The 22661-nt window shown below is 43.6% G+C and overlaps 2 pseudogenes; one reads left to right on the forward strand and one right to left on the reverse strand.

Annotated features, from left to right (window-relative positions):
* Window positions 1-4091: 4091 nt before the first annotated feature.
* Window positions 4092-4211, reverse strand: LOC134930090 (5S ribosomal RNA; annotated as a pseudogene).
* Window positions 4212-10437: 6226 nt separating this feature from the next.
* LOC134929743 (5S ribosomal RNA) lies at window positions 10438-10557 on the forward strand (annotated as a pseudogene).
* The last annotated feature ends 12104 nt before the right edge of the window (window positions 10558-22661 follow it).

Genomic DNA, 22661 nt, shown 5'->3' on the forward strand with positions numbered 1-22661 from the left:
CAGGCATTCCTGAGACAATCTCGTGCTCCCAAAACCACTAAGCCCAAGGCAAAGCAGTCCTGGGCGGCCTGTCAGTCTGCTTCTAAACAAGACAAGCCTGCCACATGATGGGGCGGGCTTCTCCCTGGGGAACTCCATGGTGGGAGGCTGACTTCTGTAGTTTACTCATGTCTGGTTAAAGACCAATTCAGACGCATGGGTGCGGGAAGTTGTCTCTCACGGGTACGCAATCTCTTTCAAGAGACGTCCTCCTCGCCAGTTTTGCAACACAGTTATCCCTTCAAATCCGTTAAAGGGGCAAGCTCTGCAAAAGGTGGGTTCCCTCCTGAATATAGGAGTGGTAGTGCCAGTTCCTCTAGCCCAGAGAGGCAGAGGTTACTACTCGACCCTGTTTCTAGTTCCATAACCCAATGAGTCTTTATGGTCTATACTGAACCTCAAATCACTGAAAAGGTTTGTGAGAGTGTCCAAGTTCCATGTGGAAACACTGCGCTCAATTGTACTGGCTATTGAAACTGGAGACTATATGGTATCCTTGGATATACAGGATGTGTACCTGCATATACCTATTGCCATGTCACATCAGCAGTAGCTGCGGTTTGCTATTGGCAACCTCCACTATCAGTTTCAGGCTCTGCCATTTGGACTGGCTATGGCTCCTTGGGTCTTCAACAGGGTCATGGCTGTAATGACGGCCCATCTCCGTCGCCAGGGAGTCAGGATCCTGCTGTATCTGGATGACTTTCTAGATCTGGCAAACTCCCACGATGTCCTCCTCAGTCATCTGCAACTGACGGTAAGCTTCCTACAAGCCCACGGGTGGCTCATCAATTGGAAGAAATCCTCGCTGGTCCCAGCTCAGAGCATGGTGCACTCCTGGACACACACAGTCAATGACTGTTTCTGTCTCCAGAAAATGTCCTGAGATTTCAAGACAGGATAAGATGCTTCCTTTGTTGTCCCAGAGTGTCGATACACTCGGCAATGCAAGTACTTGCCTGATGGTGTTGGCATTCAACATGGTAAAATAAGCTCAATTTAATTCTCGCCCACGGCAGAGCTTAATCCTTTCAAGTGAAATGGCCTAGCTCATCGGATCAGATCTCACATGATCACTTTGACTCCGGAGGTTTGTCTGTCACTGACCTGGTGGCTACAGGATCAGCAATTGAGCAGGGGCCTTCCATTCTGGATCCCCGACTGGGTCCTGCTGACAACAGACGCCAGTTTGAGGGGATGGGGTGCAGTGTTGGAGCAACACTCTTCAGGATCGCTGGACCAAGGAGGAGTCACTCATCCCAATAAACATTCTGGAGTTACGAGCGGTGTTCAATGCGCTATCTCTTGCCCTGCCTGTGGTACAGGGCAGGCCTGTTCAAGTACGATCAGACAACGCCACCACGATGGCATTCATAAACCATCAAGGCGGCACTCAAAACCGCATGGCAATGATGGAAGTGTCAAAAATCCTTCGTTGGGTGAAACGCCATCTGCCAGCAATATCGTCAGTGTTCATTCCAGGCAACTTGAACTGGGAAGCGGACTTCCTCAGTCACCAGGAGGTGCACGACGGAGAGTGGAGTCTTCATTCAGAAGTCTTTCAACTCCTAGTGGACAAGTGGCCCTACCAGACGTAGACCTGATGGTGTCTCAACACAAGCACAAGGTTCCGGTCTTCGGATCAAGGACGATGGATCCTCAAGCAGCGTTCGGGGATGCACTGGCAATTCCAGGAGCTTTTGGCTGCCTTACGTGTCCTCTCCAGTGTCACTCCTGCCCAGGGTCCTGCGGAAGTTCAAACAAGAAGGAGGATTTCGACTTCTTGTCGCTCCAGCGTGGCCCAGATGGCATTGGTTCCTCTTCTACTTCCTCAGCGCCCAGACCTCCTTGTACAGGGCCCTTGTCTTTATCCAGACCTGGCCAGGCTGGCTTTGACGGCGTGGCTCTTGAAGCATCACTCCTGAGAGCCAAAGGATTCTCTGAGGCGGTCATCCAAACTATGTTAAAAGCCCGTAAACCAGCTTCAGCTCGGATTTATTACAGTGTCTGGATTTCTTACTTCACCTGGTGTGCTGGTAAGAATTATGATGCATACAGATTCAGAACTTCCAGAATTCTAGCTTTTCTGCATAGAGGCCTGGACTTAGGCCTTCGTCTGGCCTCCCTCAAGGTTCACATATCTGCCTTGTCGGTATGGTTTCAGAGAACAATTGCGTCTATGCCTGATGTTCATACATTCACTCAGGGTGTCTTATGGATTCAGCCTCCCTATGTCCCTCCTGTGGCTCCATGTGATCTGTTTGTTGTCCTGAATGCCCTGCAAGAGACTCCATTTGAACCTCTTGAGACGGTAGACCTTAAATGGCTCACGGCCAAGGTCTTGTTTGTACTGGCTATTGCCTCTGCTAGAAGGGTGTCGGACTTAGGCGCATTGTCCTGTCATCCACGCTTTCTAATATTTCATTGTGACCAGGCAGTTATTTACCTAAGGTGGTGTCATCTTTTCACCTTAACAAAGAGATTGTGGTTTCCGGCCTTTATCCCTTCTGATTTGTCCGCCATAGAGCGGTCTTTGGATGTGGTACGGGCTCTCCGTATATATGTGGAGAGGAATGCCTCAATCAGGAGGTCAGACTCCCGTTTTGTCTTGTTTGGCTTTCACAAAAGTGGCTGGCCTGCGAATAAGCAAACCTTGGCCAGATGGATTAGAATGGTGATTGCACAAACTTATGCGCAGCTCTTGCTGCTATTAATGCCCATTCTATTTGGTCTGTTGGACCTTCTTGGGCGGCTTTCCGTGGCGCATCCGCAGAACAATTGTGCAAGGCGGCTACGTAGTCCTCTGTGAACTTGTTTATTAGGTTCTATGCCTTTGATACTTCCGCCTCCCAGAATGCTTCCTTTGGTCGCCGAGTTCTCATACCCGCTAAGGCTCGTCCCCTCCCTAGAGGAACTGCTTTAGGACATCTCCCTGTGGAAACCAATGTAACCTGCTGCAGAAAAGGAGAGTTAAGTCTACCATAACTCTCCTTATTTCTGCTATAGAGCCTATTACTGTTGAATTAAAGGAGGCTTCTGTTCTGTGGCTACTTCAACCTGATATGCTATTGGTTTCTCCTTTGTGACAGAAATTGCATAGATGGGATAAAGGGGGTCATTCCGAGTTCATCGCTCGCTAGCAGTTTTTAGCAGCCGTGCAAACAGATTGTCGCCACCCACTGGGGAGTGTATTTTCGCTTTGCAGAAGTGCAAATACTTGTGTAGCAGAGCGTCTGCAAAACCTTTTTGTGCAAAACATGACCAGCCCTGTAGTTACTCTTCGTGTGCATTGATTCTAATGACGAAGGGACGGCTTTTGGCGTCACACACCCGCCCAGCAAACGCCGAGCCACGCCTGCGTTTTTTCAGCCACGCCTGCGTTTTACCAAACACTCCATGAAAACGGTCAGTTGCCTCCCAGAAACGCCCACTTCATGTCAATCTTCCTGCGTTCGGCCGTGCAACTGGAATGTTCGTTAGACTCTGTGCAAACCCACGATGCTCATTGTACCTTTACGATGCCCCTGCGCATTGCGGTGCATACGCATGCGCAGAAATGTCGATTTTTAGCCTGATCGCTGCACTGCGAACAACGGCAGATAGCGATCAACTCGGAATGACCCCCAAAGTCCAAAACAGTTTTATTTTCACGTACAAAAGGACCAAAAAGAGAGGTTTGAACTCTTTTTTGGGAGCACTCTTAATTCAGAGGTTATTGGTATAATTTGTAAATTATCAATAAAAACAATTTAATTAACGAAAGTCAAATTCTAGGAGTGACTGTATGTGAAAAACATAGCTTAGCGAAAATATTGATAAATTCAATTATTCGTGATCTCCAAATTCACGATTTACAAATTGCCAGGAGTAAAATTCTGTGATGCTTTTGTCAACAAAATTCTGCATACTATATCTTATGAAATGTATGACCATCATTCATACTGCTAATATCCATTACGGATTTTTATAAATGCAGGGAATAAAATCATTGGTCATGCGAATCCCAATATTGGATGACATAAAGTTGAGTGCCACTGTGTCCAATAGCCAATTTATTGCAGTACCAGGGTGTTCAAAGGAGGTCTCTCTTCCTCGTACTGACCCGGCCTTTCACTGCTTAGCTTCCAAGTTCAGAAGAGATTGGGCATCTCCAGTGAAGTGTGACCGCAATTATTGGACTTCTCTCCTTGGTCACTCCAAATATATGCCAAATGGTTGCTAATATGTTAGGAATGGAGAGTATACGTGATTCGTAACAGGTAAGTTACAAATTAAAGAGATTACATGCAATCAGCTGATTGATCAGCATATGGCACAACGATCACAAAGGTTAATTATATCTGCATAATCACTTAGATATGTGGAAAAAATTCAAATGTACCACATCTAAGATAATATGTGACATGGCGGTCACAAAAATGAAGAAAATAAACACGTATAGTTATGAATATTCAGCAGATGTGACAAAGCGGCCACAAAAAAAGAAAATAGATGTATGTAATCATCTTAACAATCACCAGCTGATTAATCAGCATATGACACAGTGGTCACAAAGAGATAATTATAAACACAATCCCTTAATTATGTGACTGAGTTTTTTTTATTGACCTACAGTCAGCTGATAGACAGGTACGTGACACAGCGGCCACAAAAAGAAATTAGATGCATGTAATCATTTTAAACAATCACCAGCTAATTGATTAGCATATGACACAGTGGTCACAAAGAGATAATTATGAACACAATTCCTTAATTATACAGCATGTGACATAGCAGTCACAGAAGACATATTGATAAGTTATTAAGAATAGTATATGTGGGAAAATTCATAAATGCCACATATCATTACTACTTGATTATCCTTATATCTGAGCTTAGGACAGATCACCAGTACGGCCGTACCAATTTGCTTAAATGCTTAATTTAGTTTATGCTGTAGAAGACAGCATGTATGTATGGCGTGATAACAGACAAACGGACATAAATCAACCGGATACCAGCTCTTTGTGAAGGACCCCGTATGGCGTAATAACAGGCAAACGGACATATATCAAACGGATACTGGCTCTTAGTGATGGACCCCTCTGGGTCACAGAGGGGAAGGGAGAAAAGGAGGGGGGGGGGAAAGGAAGGAGAGAGGGGAAAGGGGAAAGATGTGCATCACAGCAGGTTATATATGAACCTGCAGAGAATGTTCATGAAATTGCTATACTGTTGTAAGGCTGATTGGAAGTTACTGCAATGAACAGTAATTCTTGAATAGCAATAGGAGATTTGAACTTATGTAGAATGTCTCTACTGTTCAGAGTTCTTTATGAAAGATTTTTGCAAGAAAGGATAAGAACAAATGACTAATAAGTCAGACAGTTAAAGCCTTGCAAATTAGTATTGTAGAGTGAATGGATTTCACATTAGTGTGGAGTGTATACGATACCAGTGCTGGTATATGTGCTGTCCGTTCCGCTTTTGGCCGTGTAGAAGCTTCGGAGACTGCAGCGGTGTGTGTCTGTGTTGACGCTCCAAGAGAGCGGTAGTTTGGGGCCGTTGCCGTGGAGACACTTCAGAAGCTGCAGTGGCGTATGTCCGTGGTCTTTCTCAGGGAGAGCGATGGCTGGGGCCGTTGCTTGGTGATGGTCTAAGCGCTCCGGCTAGCGTGGTCACGTGTGCGCAACACGTGATCGCTAAACCTGACGTACGTTTCGCAAGATAAGCTTGGTCACAGAACGTAATGAGGTCACTGAAGGTTCCAGTTTATGTAGAGCAGGGCTCATAGCTGATTGGGTAAACTTTTTGATAGGCATGCTGATCCCCCAATCTTGTTTAAGTTATATTGATCTCTCAGGTTGGACACCATTAAAAGTTGTAACAGCTTATGTTTGATTGTAGTTGATTTAACATACAGATAAATTGCCTGGATAAGCTTGGTAAAATAAATATAAAAAGAAAAATATAAAAATATAATATAATGAGAAGATTTATTGTGCAAGTGATGATTTTATTAGTTAATACGCGACGGTGACATGATTACTTGATTGATGGATTAATTAGAAAGTGAGTGGTGTAATTAAAAGGTTGATGATTTTTATATATATTTTTTATATATTATATTTGATGAGAGGAATGGGATTGGGATAATGAGGAATATGAGAAAGGGAGTGAGGGAAAGGATGGTGAATAAGGAACACGATTGGGGAGAGGATGGCACTTAAACGTGATGATAATGAATTAATTTAGGAGGGCAGGTATAATGAATATAAGGAGAGCCCGTGTGAGGAACGTGAGGGTGAAAAAAACGTGAAAAAATATACTATTATTAATGAGTGGGATGTTATGAAAAAATATATATTTTTTATTATGTGGATTAGCTGTAAATGGAAAGAAAGACTGTATTGGATACCAGAGGTTCTAATATGAGGACATTAATTTAAATATACCCCATAGTTAATGTGTTCATTCATGCCTGCTGGGTATAAAGATCCCATCTTAAAGATCCATTCGCTCTCTCTTTTCAGTAAGTTCTCGGTTAGATTACCTCCTCGTATTCCGAGTTTGATTTTCTCCAAGCTGAAGATTTTGAGCTCCTCCCATCTATTTTCATGATGGGTGTGAAAATGGCGAGCGACTGAGGTTAATTGCTTCATCTTGGCCTTGTCCGTGATGGCATTACGTATAGATCCTACATGTTCTAGGACTCGCTGTTTAAGCGGACGAGTTGTCATGCCAATGTATTTTTGTTTACAGCTACATTTCAGGCAATAGATAACCCCCTCCGTTTGGCAGTTCATGTAGTCTTTTATTTGTATCATCTTTCCAAATTTGTCTTCTATTTCCTTTGTTAGATGAATATATTTGCAAGCTTTGCATTTACCACAGGGATATGTTCCAGTGACTATTGGTCTTTTAGTAGAGAGTTTTTGAAAATGACTGCTTACAAGTCTGTCTTTAAGGTTTTTGGATCTGCGCCAACTCATGGCGACCTTGGGACCCAAATTTTTGGATAGAGTAGAGTCTGCGTGTAGAATATGCCAATGTTTCTGTATTGCTGTATTCACCTTCTTCCATTCTCGGCAAAAATTTCCAACGAAGCGGATGGTATTATCAGTATTTGGACTCTTTGGTTCTCTCTTGAAAATTAGATCCTCTCTTTTAATGGTTTTGACCGTTTTCATGGCTTTTTTTATGGAGGTTTTACTGTATCCCCTATCGCATAGTCTATTTGTCAGTTCTGTGCTTTGTGCTGTGAATTCCTTATCATCTGAGCAGTTCCTGCGGAGTCGAAGAAATTCCCCTTTTGGGATATTTCTTCGACTCCGCAGGAACTGCTCAGATGATAAGGAATTCACAGCACAAAGCACAGAACTGACAAATAGACTATGCGATAGGGGATACAGTAAAACCTCCATAAAAAAAGCCATGAAAACGGTCAAAACCATTAAAAGAGAGGATCTAATTTTCAAGAGAGAACCAAAGAGTCCAAATACTGATAATACCATCCGCTTTGTTGGAAATTTTTGCCGAGAATGGAAGAAGGTGAATACAGCAATACAGAAACATTGGCATATTCTACACGCAGACTCTACTCTATCCAAAAATTTGGGTCCCAAGGTCGCCATGAGTTGGCGCAGATCCAAAAACCTTAAAGACAGACTTGTAAGCAGTCATTTTCAAAAACTCTCTACTAAAAGACCAATAGTCACTGGAACATATCCCTGTGGTAAATGCAAAGCTTGCAAATATATTCATCTAACAAAGGAAATAGAAGACAAATTTGGAAAGATGATACAAATAAAAGACTACATGAACTGCCAAACGGAGGGGGTTATCTATTGCCTGAAATGTAGCTGTAAACAAAAATACATTGGCATGACAACTCGTCCGCTTAAACAGCGAGTCCTAGAACATGTAGGATCTATACGTAATGCCATCACGGACAAGGCCAAGATGAAGCAATTAACCTCAGTCGCTCGCCATTTTCACACCCATCATGAAAATAGATGGGAGGAGCTCAAAATCTTCAGCTTGGAGAAAATCAAACTCGGAATACGAGGAGGTAATCTAACCGAGAACTTACTGAAAAGAGAGAGCAAATGGATCTTTAAGATGGGATCTTTATACCCAGCAGGCATGAATGAACACATAAACTATGTGGTATATTTAAATTAATGTCCTCATATTAGAACCTCTGGTATCCAATACAGTCTTTCTTTCTATTTACAGCTAATCCACATAATAAAAAATATATATTTTTTCATAACATCCCACTCATTAATAATAGTATATTTTTTCACGTTTTTTTCACCCTCACGTTCCTCACACGGGCTCTCCTTATATTCATTATACCTGCCCTCCTAAATTAATTCATTATCATCACGTTTAAGTGCCATCCTCTCCCCAATCGTGTTCCTTATTCACCATCCTTTCCCTCACTCCCTTTCTCATATTCCTCATTATCCCAATCCCATTCCTCTCATCAAATATAATATATAAAAAATATATATAAAAATCATCAACCTTTTAATTACACCACTCACTTTCTAATTAATCCATCAATCAAGTAATCATGTCACCGTCACGTATTAACTAATAAAATCATCACTTGCACAATAAATCTTCTGATTATATTATATTTTTATATTTTTCTTTTTATATTTATTTTACCAAGCTTATCCAGGCAATTTATCTGTATGTTAAATCAACTACAATCAAACATAGGCTGTTACAACTTTTAATGGTGTCCAACCTGAGAGATCAATATAACTTAAACAAGATTGGGGGATCAGCATGCCTATCAAAAAGTTTACCCAATCAGCTATGAGCCCTGCTCTACATAAACTGGAACCTTCAGTGACCTCATTACGTCCTGTGACCAAGCTTATCTTGCGAAACGTACGTCAGGTTTAGCGATCATGTGCTGCGCACACGTGACCGCGCTAGCCGGAGCGCTTAGACCATCACCAAGCAACGGCCCCAGCCATCGCTCTCCCTGAGAGAGACCACGGACATACGCCGCTGCAGCTTCTGAAGTGTCTCCACAGCAACGGCCCCAAACTACCGCTCTCTTGGAGCGTCAACACGGACACACGCCGCTGCAGTCTCCGGAGCTTCTACACGGCCAAAAGCGGAACGGACAGCACATATACCAGCACTGGTATTGTATACACTCCACACTAATGTGAAATCCATTCACTCTACAATACTAATTTGCAAGTCTTTAACTGTCTGACTTATTAGTCATTTGTTCTTATCCTTTCTTGCAAAAATCTTTCATAAAGAACTCTGAACAGTAGAGACATTCTACATAAGTTCAAATCTCCTATTGCTATTCAAGAATTACTGTTCATTGCAGTAACTTCCAATCAGCCTTACAACAGTATAGCAATTTCATGAACATTCTCTGCAGGTTCATATATAACCTGCTGTGATACACATCTTTCCCCTTTCCCCTCTCTCCTTCCTCCCCCCCCCCCCCTCCTTTTCTCCCTTCCCCTCTGTGACCCAGAGGGGTCCATCACTAAGAGCCAGTATCCGTTTGATATATGTCCGTTTGCCTGTTATTACGCCATACGGGGTCCTTCACAAAGAGCTGGTATCCGGTTGATTTATGTCCGTTTGTCTGTTATTACGCCATACATACTGTCTTCTACAGCATAAACTAAATTAAGCATTTAAGCAAATTGGTACGGCCGTACTGGTGATCTGTCCTAAGCTCAGATATAAGGATAATCAATTAGTAATGATATGTGGCATTTATGAATTTTCCCACATATACTATTCTTAATAACTTATCAATATGTCTTCTGTGACTGCTATGTCACATGCTGTATAATTAAGGAATTGTGTTCATAATTATCTCTTTGTGACCACTGTGTCATATGCTAATCAATTAGCTGGTGATTGTTTAAAATGATTACATGCATCTAATTTCTTTTTGTGGCCGCTGTGTCACGTCCCTGTCTATCAGCTGACTGTAGGTCAATCAAAAAAAACTCAGTCACATAATTAAGGGATTGTGTTTATAATTATCTCTTTGTGTCATATGCTGATTAATCAGCTGGTGATTGTTAAGATGATTACATACATTTATTTTCTTTTTTTGTGGCCGCTTTGTCACATCTGCTGAATATTCATAACTATATGTGTTTATTTTCTTCATTTTTGTGACCGCCGTGTCACATATTATCTTAGATGTGGTACATTTGAATTTTTTCCACATATCTAAGTGATTATGCAGATATAATTAACCTTTGTGATCGTTGTGCCATATGCTGATCAATCAGCTGATTGCATGTAATCTCTTTCATTTGTAACTTACCTGTTACGAATCACGTATACTCTCCATTCCTAACATATAGCAACCATTTGGCATATATTTGGAGTGACCAAGGAGAGAAGTCCAATAATTGTGGTCACACTTCACTGGAGATGCCCAATCTCTTCTGAACTTGGAAGCTAAGCAGTGAAAGGCCGGGTCAGTACGAGGAAGGGAGACCTCCTTTGAACACCCTGGTACTGCAATAAATTGGCTATTGGACACAGTGGCACTCAACTTTATGTCATCCAATATTGGGATTCGCATGACCAATGATTTTATTCCCTGCATTTATAAAAATCCGTAATGGATATTAGCAGTATGAATGATGGTCCTACATTTCATAAGATATAGTATGCAGAATTTTGTTGACAAAAGCATCACAGAATTTTACTCCTGGCAATTTGTAAATCGTGAATTTGGAGATCACGAATAATTGAATTTATCAATATTTTCGCTAAGCTATGTTTTTCACATACAGTCACTCCTAGAATTTGACTTTCGTTAATTAAATTGTTTTTATTGATAATTTACAAATTATACCAATAACCTCTGAATTAAGAGTGCTCCCAAAAAAGAGTCCTTTCTTTCAAACCTCTCTTTTTGGTCCTTTTGTACTTGATACTCTCTGACTCTAGGGAGCACCACTGAAAGCAACATTATATGATACTGGGACAAACCCCTACAACATCTATGGTTGCCATATATAGAAGAAATTCCATTTAAATTCAGTTCTTTCAGAGGCTACTAATTGTTCAAAAAATCCATTTTGACTGGTGCGGTGCCCTCCTAAACCCTATTTCCCAGTTTTATTTTCACCACAGGTAGGATACAGCTTCAGGTCAAGTTTGCAGGCAGTTCTCACAACAGCAGATAATAGTCCAAATGCTGGTGATCACACAGACTAGATGTTCTAAATGGCTCCTAATGTAACCCCACACTCCCACCTATCACCTGGGCACTAACTGCCGTCAGGAGCAAATTCTTTGTGCACTGAGCACATACAAAAAGGCAGATTACAGGTGCTGGTAATTAATTAGCCTAGCCAGGGCCGAAACTAGGATTTTTGTCACTCGGGGCAAGGTAACATTTTGCGCCCCCCCCCCCCCCACACACACACACACACTTACTGTTAATAAATAAATTCTGCAGCTGTTTAAAAGAATAAAGACATACTGTAAAATAAACAGTGTAGATGCACACAGGTGGGAGGTTGTGTAAATTAAATATTTGTAAGTGAACAGTGGGAGATTATGTTCATTTATTATGATATTAAGATAAACCAAGGGGCTTATCACCAATGATATATAACCACACTGTATGTAGAAGAGTACATGTAAATTATCAAACAAAATATGTGTGTGTGTGTGTACACACACACACACACACACACACACACACACACACACAACACACACACACACACACACACACACACACACACACACACACACACACACACACACACACGTTGCATTTAATTTAATAGAAGTAATTCCCCTGTGGCTATGTATAGTGTAATATTGCTGATGGCTCTTAATGGTAGATGGGATAAATTACCGTTATGCTGACAGTTTCTGAGGTGAAAGTTCAACAAATGAAGGGAGTGGAAAAGTTATCTTCCAACTGTGAGTGTACAATCTGATGTGAGGAAATTGTTAAAGCTCACTGCATAGGAATGTCCAAGCTGCTGCAATCCTGGTGATGAAGTATCTGACAGCCAGGCTTGAATTCCCCTGCACTGCAGCTCCAGTCGGTGCAGTGACTCAGTCCCAATTGTAGAAAGGGTGGCAGGCAGGGCCGAGGTACCATTAGGCAGCTTTAGGCAGCTGCCTATGGGCGTAGGCCACCGGAGGGCGGTACCACACATGCTGCCGATGAGAAAATGCTTTCTTTATTATTCCCTCAGCTACGAGCTCCTCCCGACCTCTTCCTTAAGAGATGGCCACCCAATTGTTATCAGCTGAGCCGCCACTCCACTGTGTATAACGTGAGTGTAACCCATCGAGTGATAAGCCTGCTCTTTTTATGTATAGTTTTTTATAGAACTGACTGACTGGAAGTTCCTCTCAGACGCTCTGAAATCTGTCCGCCCCCCCCCCCCCCTTCCCAACTTGCATATTCCTGCCCCACTCCATGACAATACTCTGGGATTGCGGACTCGGGCATGATGCCCGTACCCCCCACCCCCGGACTCGGGCATGATGCCCGCACCGGCACCTCCTATGACCCGCGGACTCTGGCATCATGCCCGCACTCCCCTCCCGCAATCGCGTACTCGGGCATGATGCCTGCACCGGCACCCCCTCTAACCCGCGATTGCGGACATGGGCACGATGCCTGCACCCCCCTTCCACGATAGCTGACACGGGCATGATGCCCACAATCGTGGACACTGACATGATCGCAGACTTGGTCCCTTTTCACCCCCCCCCCTACACGTTTGCAGACTCGCACCCCCTCTCCCCATGTTTGCAGACTTGGGCAAGATCCCCTCCCCCCCTGTGATTGTGGACTCAGGCATGATGTCTGTACACCCCATCCCTAGCGATTGCGGACTATGGCATGAAGCCCGCACTCCCTCCCCCCACAATTGCGGACTCGGGCATGATGCCCGCACACAGCCCCCCCTCCACGATTGCAGACTTGGGCATGATGCCCGCACCCCCTCTCACCATTGCAAACTTGGGCAAGATCCCCCCCCCCCCAGCGAATGCGGACTAAGGCATGAAGCACGCACTCCCTCCCCCACTGCGATTGCGGACTCCTGCTTGTTGCCGCCCCCCCAATTGCAGACTGCCGCATTTTGCACACCCCCTTCCCGCGGTTGAAGACTCAGGTATATAGCCCCCCCCCGCAATTGCAGACTAGGGCATGGCGTCCGCATAGCCCCCAACACACATACACACACTCCGTGTGCGTGATTGCATGCTGGGATGTTTCTGCCTCCGCCAATTGCAGACTCGGGTATGTTGTCACCACCCACGCGATTGCAGACTCCCACATGTAGGTGATATGGCATACATCATGTACCATTATGTAAGTATGGTCCCTTATGGGAGTAGTGCAGTATATCATGGACCCTCTTCCTAACCCTCGGTCCCTGCAGGCTAACCCTAACACTTCCTCCCCACAGCCTCACCCTAACCCTTCCCCCACAGCCTAACCCTAACCCTTCCTCCCCGCAGCCTAAACCTAACCCTCCCCCGCAGCCTAAACATAACCCCCCCCCCCGCAGCATAACCTTAACTTTCCCCCCGAAGCCTAATCCTCCTGGGTATACTTACGTTCAGGATCCCAATTCTCTTGATAATTAACAGGAGGAGGCGCCAAGACCACAAACCATGCGAGGAGGCAATGGAGCTGCTGGGCCCGAGGAGGAGTCTGGCAGCAGCACCTTTACCAGGGCGGAAAGGGCTTCCCCAACCCACGGCTGATCCGTCCCTCTCACTGTCGGCCCGTCTGCCCCTGTCATTTCTGACACTTTTTTTTTTAAGCGCCCCAAATTCACGTTTGCCTTCACCGGGAGCCTGAGCTGCTATCCCCCCCCTCCGTACCGTCCCGTGCGTGACCCCACCTCGCAACTCACCCTCATCCTGCTCAGCCCAGACAAGATGAGGTGAGTAGCACACTGACAGACAGCGCAGTGCCATACATGGCTCCTGAGCAGCAGCCAGCGTCAGCTCTCCCTGCCCTTGTGTGCTCCGTGCAGCCGGGAGTGAGCCGCATCCTCCGCTGTGTGGGACTGTTATCCCGACAGTTTGCCCCTGCCACCGGTGCTGTGGTCACACAGGGGGGCTTTTATGTGGATGTGTGGTGAGGTTGGGAGCAGTGTACCCTATAGAAGTGTGAGGCACAGCCCCAAAGTCACACAGCATCACCCTATAACCGGGAACCACAGGGCTCTATTCATTCATAGAGAAGTCAAATACGTTCTACCCAATTTGCATGTTTTCAGTGTGTTAAAAATATTACACACATTCATGTAGTCTCCTCTCTCAGCCCCTTGGACAAGCTCCAATTCTCGCTGAGACGAGTCAATGCAATTGACTTTGAAAAGTAATAGCACACTTCTGTCAGGTGCGTTGAAAGTGCTGCAAAGTATACCATGTGCAAGGGGCATAAGCAATATGGGGGTGAGAGCAAGCCATACCTGTTATTTTATCACCCATGCCAACATCGTATGCATCTTCTATATTTTCTGCAGACATGGGCTTTGATGTACTGTATTTGTTTGCACTATGGGGCAGCACGGACGATGTAATGGTTAGCATTACTGCTATACATCACTGAGGTCATGGGTTCAGTTCTCACCATGGCCCTAACTGTGTGGAGTTTGTATATTCTCCCTGTGCTTGTGTGGATCTCCTCCGGGTACTCCGATTTCCCGCCACAATCCAAAAATATACTGGTAGGCTAATTGGCTCCCAACAATAAAAAAAATAAAAATAAAATGACCCTATTGTGTGCGTATAAAATGCTGTATAGTCTGTGGGTCTCCATTATGCACAGTGTGGCTTGGGGGAACCAGTGTAGCAGTGACGGATGGGTCCAAATGACTAGATAGATAGAACAAAACCTTTTTCACATGCTTCAAAGAGCAGTACCTCACAGTAGAACCCCTGTTAGTGGGAACCAAGAAATGTAGGAGAAAGGTGGCAACCTTTGTAACGGGCTCTTTTCACAACATCTTTTGTATACGATGTAAGATCAAACCTCTACATTTTATGTTGAATGTCGTGAACAAATACATTTCTGATAGTCTATTAATAAAAGGCATTTGGTGCCGTGTTTTGGGTGTCTGCTCTGGTGAGAGGGTATCTTCCAGGTTAACACTCGGCTGAGTGCAATATCCGGCAACCTAAGTTCCATCCAACAACAGTCCCAGGTTGGGGTTATAATCAAGTTCTGCCGGAATCCAGTTGGACTTAAAAAAAAAAAAAAAAAAAAAAAACATTGTAAAATCATAATCCCAAACCTCAATCCAAACTGGTAAATAAACTCTACTACCCTAACCTCATCACCCAAACTCACCCTGATACCCTAACCACTAAATTATCAGGCGGTGGCTGTGGAACTTGAAAGATGCTGTGTCTGCACTTTTACCCTGAGGGGCTCAGTGTTTTGGTGTGTGTGTGTGTTGGGGGGGGGGGGGGGGGGGGGTGTTAAGCTGACGAATTGCCTAGGGTGGTGAGAAACCGTGCACCAGCCCTGGTGGTAGGGACTCACAGTGCGGTCAGTGGAGCTGATGTCTGCACCCTGGAGTCCCGCTGATAAGAGGTCAGAAAGCCTGGCAGGATTTCCTCTGTAGCTCCATGCACTCGTCACCATGGATACAAATCCGGAAGGCTCTGTGTTGTGAACTGAAAGTGCAGGTGCCGGTGTCCGTCCTAAAGTGGTATTGAAGGGTGGGAGGGAGGTCAGCCTGCGCCCCCACAAAGCCTGTGCCCGGGTCACATGCCCCCTAGCCCCCCCTCCCCTAGTTGCGCCCATCGCCTAACTTCTGTCTGACATCTGATTTAGGCAAAACCTGGACTTCAGTCGTGCTGCTCTGCTAAATCTGGGATATACTGATATTCCACATTAACTCCATGTGGAACTATGCTGTCCCTGCCACACTGTATATAGATGTTTACTTGGAAATTAAGGTTATGAAGGAAAAACAACACAAAAATAAATGTATTTAGCTTTTATTTTAAATATTGCACCTGCTATAAATAGAATCAATTTGTTATGTATGCAGCTCAATTTGGTGACTGAAATGCACTTCTGTCCGAGCGTAGGCACAATATTATTTCTGTCAACTTTCCACAAATGCTCTGCGGCTTTTTTTTTTTTTGTTTGTTATATAAACGTAGTAATAATCTATTATACCATAAATAATTACTGTACTTTGCAGGATTTCTGTGATTTTATGAAAATAGCTGTAGGATGTTTTCTTTGCTTTGTATTATTATAATGTAGATTTATTTGCTTGTGTTGACTAACCCATTAGGCATATTTCTAATTATAATACAGGTTGAGTATCCCATATCCAAATATTCCGAAATACGGAATATTCCGAAATACAGACTTTTTTGAGTGAGAGTGAGATAGTGAAACCTTTGTTTTCTGATGGCTCAATGTACACAAACTTTGTTTAATACACAAAGTTATTAAAAATATTGTATTAAATGACCTTCAGGCTGTGTGTATAAGGTGTATATGAAACATAAGTGAATTGTGTGAATGTACACACACTTTGTTTAATGCACAAAGTTATAAAAAATATTGGCTAAAATGACCTTCAGGCTGTGTGTATAAGGTGTATATGAAACATAAATACATTCTGTGCTTAGATTTAGGTCCCATCACCATGATATCTCATTATAGTATGCAATTATTCCAAAATACGGAAAAATCCGATATCCAAAATACCTCTGGTCCCAAGCATTTTGGATAAGGGATACTCAACCTGTATAAGAATTTTCAATCCTGCAGATTAAAGATTCATTATGCATAAATCTTCATAATTTATTAGTAAATTGCCCCAAATTCTGCAGTGCTGACAGTCGGTGTCACAAAAACAAAAAAATACATAAAAACCAATCAGGTACAGACGTTAACAGGTTGAGTCATTAAACAGGTGGAGAAATAGTCCTGGAACCTAGTTTAGTATAGTTTTAAAACAGACTTCCCCCTTTTTGCTGCTGTATTCTTAGCTTTTTCATGTTTCATTTGAAGAGTATTTGGTTCTTGCAGGATCCCACCGTTGTGGGTAGAAGAGACTATAATAACAAAAAGGCAGATGATAAAGCTTGAGGGATTGGCTAAAAATCAGTACAGTCCGGACCAGCTCCCTACAGCAAGCTCTGCTATTCTGGAGCTTGTAGTGTGTGTTCCCATCCATGGTGTGTCCGGTTGGAAGTCTTTGACAGTTGTCATCAGAAAGATGGGGAGGGAAAGACCCGGCAGTCTTGGTGCACGTTGGCACCAACGACAAAGTTAGTGGTAGGTGGGGTGTCCTTAAGAAAGATTATAGGGACTTAGGCCAGAAACTAAAAAAAAGGACAGCTAAGGTAATTTTCTCCGAAATATTACCAGTGCCACGTTCTAGCCCAGGGAGACAGAGGGAGATTAGGGAGGTAAATGTGTGGCTCAGAGACTGGTGTAGGAAAGAGGGGTTTGTGTTCTTGGAACACTGGGCGGACTTCTCAGTCAGGCGCCATCTTTTTTCTCATGATGGATTGCACCTGAATGAGGAAGGGGCTGCGGTGCTGGGGGGAAGGATGGTTAGTAGGTTGGAGGAGCGTTTAATCTAGGAGCCTGGGGGGAGGGTTTAGCTAGGAAATATGGGTAATGCAGCGAGTATAGTAGGGATGGTGGTAGTGAGATAAAAGGGGGTGGAGAAAGGGGGAGGGAAAGTGCAGCCGGTAAGGGTATTTACATGGGTTTAATAAGGGTGTTAAGAAAGGTATTGCTAAAGCATTAAATAATAACAATTATGTGTCATCATTACAGCCTATAGAAAATGTTGTACGGGACTAAAGGGAAAATACTTATGTCAGGACGGTGAATTTAGACGGGAACATTGGGTTGACCAAAGAGAAAAGTAAGGTGGCCAAAACTAAGTACGGTGGGGTTGGAGAGGGAGCGAGAAGGACAGTCTGTATCAGTAACTCTACGGATGCACTAGTTAACCAGGATGGAAATCTTTAGAAAAACAAACAAATAAAGGAACTGATAAACTAAAATGTATGCTTGCAAATGCAAGAAGTCTAGCAGGTAAAATGGGGGAATTGGAATTGTTAGCATCAAAGGCTGAGTATGACATTATAGGTATTACGGAAACATGGTGGGACGACTCTCACGACTGGGTTGCTAACTTGGAGGGGTATTCTCTTTTCAGGAGGGACAGGTCTAACAAAAGAGGAGGAGGTGTATGTCTTTATGTTAAACCATCACTTAAACCATACCTAAAGGAGGTTATCTATGAGGAGACTGGCGATAATGTGGAGTCACTATGGGTTGAAATCTCAAATGGGGGAATTGAGGCAAAAAAACTAGTCATAGGCACGTGCTACAAACAGCCAGATATTAGCATACATGAGGAAGTACAACTATTGCAGCAAATCAAAACGACTGCGGGATTGGGGGACATCCTTGTGATTGGGGATTTTAATTACCCGGATATAAACTGGAATAACGATTCATGTGCTAAAGCGAGGGGCAGCAGGTTCTTAAATATGTTTAAGGATCACTACTTGTCTCAATTAGTCGAGGACCCAACTAGGGGTTGATAATGTCAAATATTACCTTTAAACATAAGCTATATACTATTTACAGACTAAGTACGCTATTGAGTACCGTAAGGGAACGCACTTAGCGTAGCAGACGCTAGGCCGTGGGCGCGACGCACTAGCGACACGTACGCTCACAGGCTCACGCTTAGTATCGAACACGCTAAAGGTGTCCCGAGTACCGTAATGCTACGCTATCGGCGTAGCGGACGCTGCGCCGTGCGTGAGACACGAGCGGCGCAGACGCTCACAGAATGACACACAGTAAACCTTGTTAACAACACACAGTAAGGGTATGCTTATACTCAAAACCTTAGCAATGTAATACTACAATGATGTAACGCTTATTAACCTTGATAATATGAAAGCTATTTGAGCGATTGAGATGCTAAGAAAACCCTTTACAGTAACTAGTGAAAACACAAGACCTGGTTTGGATTTAAAAACCACTCCGGCTCTAACACCTTCGTGGATGATTCTTTAGAGTAAAAAGGGAAAAAACAGTACAGCTTATTGTTAGGGTCTCCTGCCCTGTGCTGCCGCGTCGTCATGGCAACCGGGAGACAAGTGCTAGCGGAGTAACCTGAGCGCAGCTGATACTCCGGTTCGGGTCTTTTGCTGTGCAGTGGTTATAGGCTCTGTGCACGGCAGGGGATCCGGTGCTGGTTTTTGTGCTCACAGTCTGTGAGGTCTGAGTGGGGCGTGGACAGCACCTGCTTTATAAGGCCTCTTCTCAGGGTAAGCAGATGCTGCTGAATCTTTGTTGGTTAGTCAGTTCCTGAAAGTTAACCAGTACTGTGTAGCTTTGTATTTGTTTGTTGCTTACTGCAAATAGGCCTGGGGATTTGGTATTACACTCTGCCAATCCAGACCTAGCAGTAAGACTGGAGTCAGTCGTTTAGCTTGCTGGGGTTCTGTTACTACTCTGTGAACTTAGCAAGTTTGCGGCTGTGTTCTAAGACTTGCCTGTCTAATCCTGTCTCACTGTGCTAGGTGTCAGGGGTCAGTTTAGTGGCAGTAAGCTGAACCTGTGCACTGCAAGTGAGAATTAGGATTGTGGAGACTCTCCTTGTGTCTATCATTCCATCTCTGACCAAGGAGTTTACTGCCACACCCGTTGGTAACCCTTTAGGGTTTTGCTGTTGCCCTTAGCAACAGCATTTCGGGTTCTCTACGTATTAAAACACAACATCTTGCTTTTCCCATCTGAGCAGTTCTAATACAAGGGAGATACCCAGTTCCTTAGCCTCTGGGCTTCTCTGTTCACTTTGTGTGTATTTTGTTACCCTATCACCTTCTGTGTACGTTATGTCATATTCCCCAGTCTGTCTGTGAGTCCATTTGTTTTGCATAACAGTTCAAACACCAGTACATTCCTGCAGGCACTGGAGTGCATAACAGTTCTGACACCAGTACTTTCCTGCAGGCACTGGTGTGCATAACACTTATACACTACAAAACTAACATCAAAATCTAAACAGAATAACAAGGTATAATATGAACAATAGCATACAATTACAAACACAATCAAACAGAATGAGAATAAATGGCAAACACTTAGGATAACAAAATGGCTACAGCGAACAATACATACGTGGGAATGATTCGCAAGCGCGTCCTGGATCCAGCCCTCAGCATTCAATGAGAAAGCCTTTCAGAGAGAGTGAGTGACTGGCCCAGGCAATGGTGGTCCTTATATACACAGCATACAGTAACAATACAATGGTCCCTATAATCTCATTGTTCAGTGGACACAGGAATGTGTCTCTGCATTATAACAAAAGGTCATAGGTGGGTTTGAACAGGTGGGCTGTGTCTTTCTCCAACTGCTCAGGTGGGAGGTATCCTCAGGATTCCCGCCGCATGGATAATGAACAGCAAATACAGTAAATGTCCATAAACTACTTTTGTACATAACTATACGCAGGAGCGAGCAATCTTTTCCTAACCAACACCGAAATGTTACCATTAAAATACTCTACAGCTGGATACTAGACACCACTGTTCAACCTTTATCTGACCCTTCCTATCATGCAAAGAGGGATCTCTCTGTCCAAGAACCGTTTAAACTAAACATACTTGCTGACATTGTTAAGGGGAATATTATCTATAAAACACACTATATGGGTTAAATATGTTGCGATCGAGTCGCTCGCTAGACGCTTACAAACTCCGCCGTAAATGCACATCTCCATGCGCAGGAGACGTTGGAGCGTCCCCTACGCAACCTGAGGGGATGCGTACGCACGGGGAGTGGGTGCACGAGCAGCGGGCATGTGCATTGGGTTTAGTACAAGGCATGTGAATCATGATATTTTTCGACTTTGACAGTCCACCCTTTGGCAGTCAACAATAACTGCCACTATCTAAACAATTAAGCAGAAAAATATATATTACCATGAAATACCTTATTATGATTGGGAGTAGGGAGGAGAGGAGAAGGTGAGAAATGTATGACCTAGTGAGATAGTAAAAAGCATGTATGTATGAAATCCATGTCTGAGGGGTCATGTATCATTGTGCCGTACATGTTCTAAAAAAAAAATAAGCTTCGAGGTATTGCGAAGTATACATTGAATCCTTCTTATCCCGTATTAAGGGTCTGTAAGTGGGCTAACAAACTCTACCGAGCTCTTTTCGGCTTTTTTTAGTTCCAACAAATGGGGTGCACATTAGTTGATGATACATGAAGGGGGGAAAATATGTGAGTGCTAATATATGTGTCTATATTACCTGTCGACTATGTGTGTCACTACCTGAAGATAGTAGAGATGAAGATAAGAAACATGTGTTATAAATGCATTCATATGATATTGTGTGATTGTCCTTGGATGTCTTGTTGATGTCTTGTCCGGGTTGCTGTATCTTTGCTGTAAATGGCAAGCAAAGCTTTTCAAGTGTCCATAAAGTTAAAGTCTCTAAAAGTTCATCAAATGTCTGTATAAAGGTTCATCAGTGGTTTGTATAAAGGGTCATCAAAATCTTCTTCTGAGTCGGTGTCTTTTTACCTTGGAGTAAAACAAAGGAGAAACAGGTGAAAGAAACGGACCGTGGAATCACATTTTATCACAGCATTGTCTCGATTGATGGGTCATAAATTAAACCAGTTGTTGTTACAATGCCCTCGCTCCTCAAACTCATCAATTTGGTACTACGCTTGCAATTCATTGAAATACGAACACATCTAAATATCAATCCAATCATTATGACAACTCCTAGGATACATAAGAGGAATTTCCCTACAGTAACGATAACATTTTGGGCCCATTCTCCTAAACCTGAGAACCAATTGCGTGGGTCCAACCATGATACCCAGCCGGTCAGTTCATTACTCACAGAAGTAAGGGTAAGGTTGTGCCTCCTTCGGAACTCCCACTTCAATTGCAAGATATCGTCCATCTTTTGATCTATGACCTCGGTTGGGTCATCAGTGCTGTTTGTGATATACGTACAGCACTTTACACCATACTGAGTTGCTAGGGTGACACAATACCCGCCTGTCACTGTTGTGATGTAATTTAGAACCATCCTGTGCTGGATCAGTTCCGTTTTGTAGGCTTGCAATTCTCTCCCAGTATACCTGAAGGTGTCATCATACATCTCGGTGATATTGTCTATCAGGTTCGCTAGCGCAGTTATATACCTAAAATTTATAACTCCTCTGGCGGTACGGGTGATATCTAGCGCGAGTAGTAGTTGAATCCCAGTGGATTAGTGGATCAAATCAGAGGCTGCATGCTCTGTCCTATCTATAAGATGTCTTTTTACAATGTGTTCGTAATGGGTGTGAGTGTAAGGAGCTTGAGCATTGCGGTGAACGTCTTTCATCTTTTCATGGGTAATGGTCATTACTTCTGGCAACACTCTTCCAATGTAACACAATCCCTCTGAGTTTGGGGCAAGCCACTTATACGCCTTCCTCCCACATATGAAATATGCATCATCGGGGAGGACATATGGGACAGAATATGACATCACCATATTACAAACCTTCCAGGTGAAAAATCCTATCCCTAACTCTCTCATTTGTCTAG

Source organism: Pseudophryne corroboree, chromosome 5 (genome assembly GCF_028390025.1).
Source record: "Pseudophryne corroboree isolate aPseCor3 chromosome 5, aPseCor3.hap2, whole genome shotgun sequence".
Lineage (NCBI taxonomy): Eukaryota > Metazoa > Chordata > Amphibia > Anura > Myobatrachidae > Pseudophryne > Pseudophryne corroboree.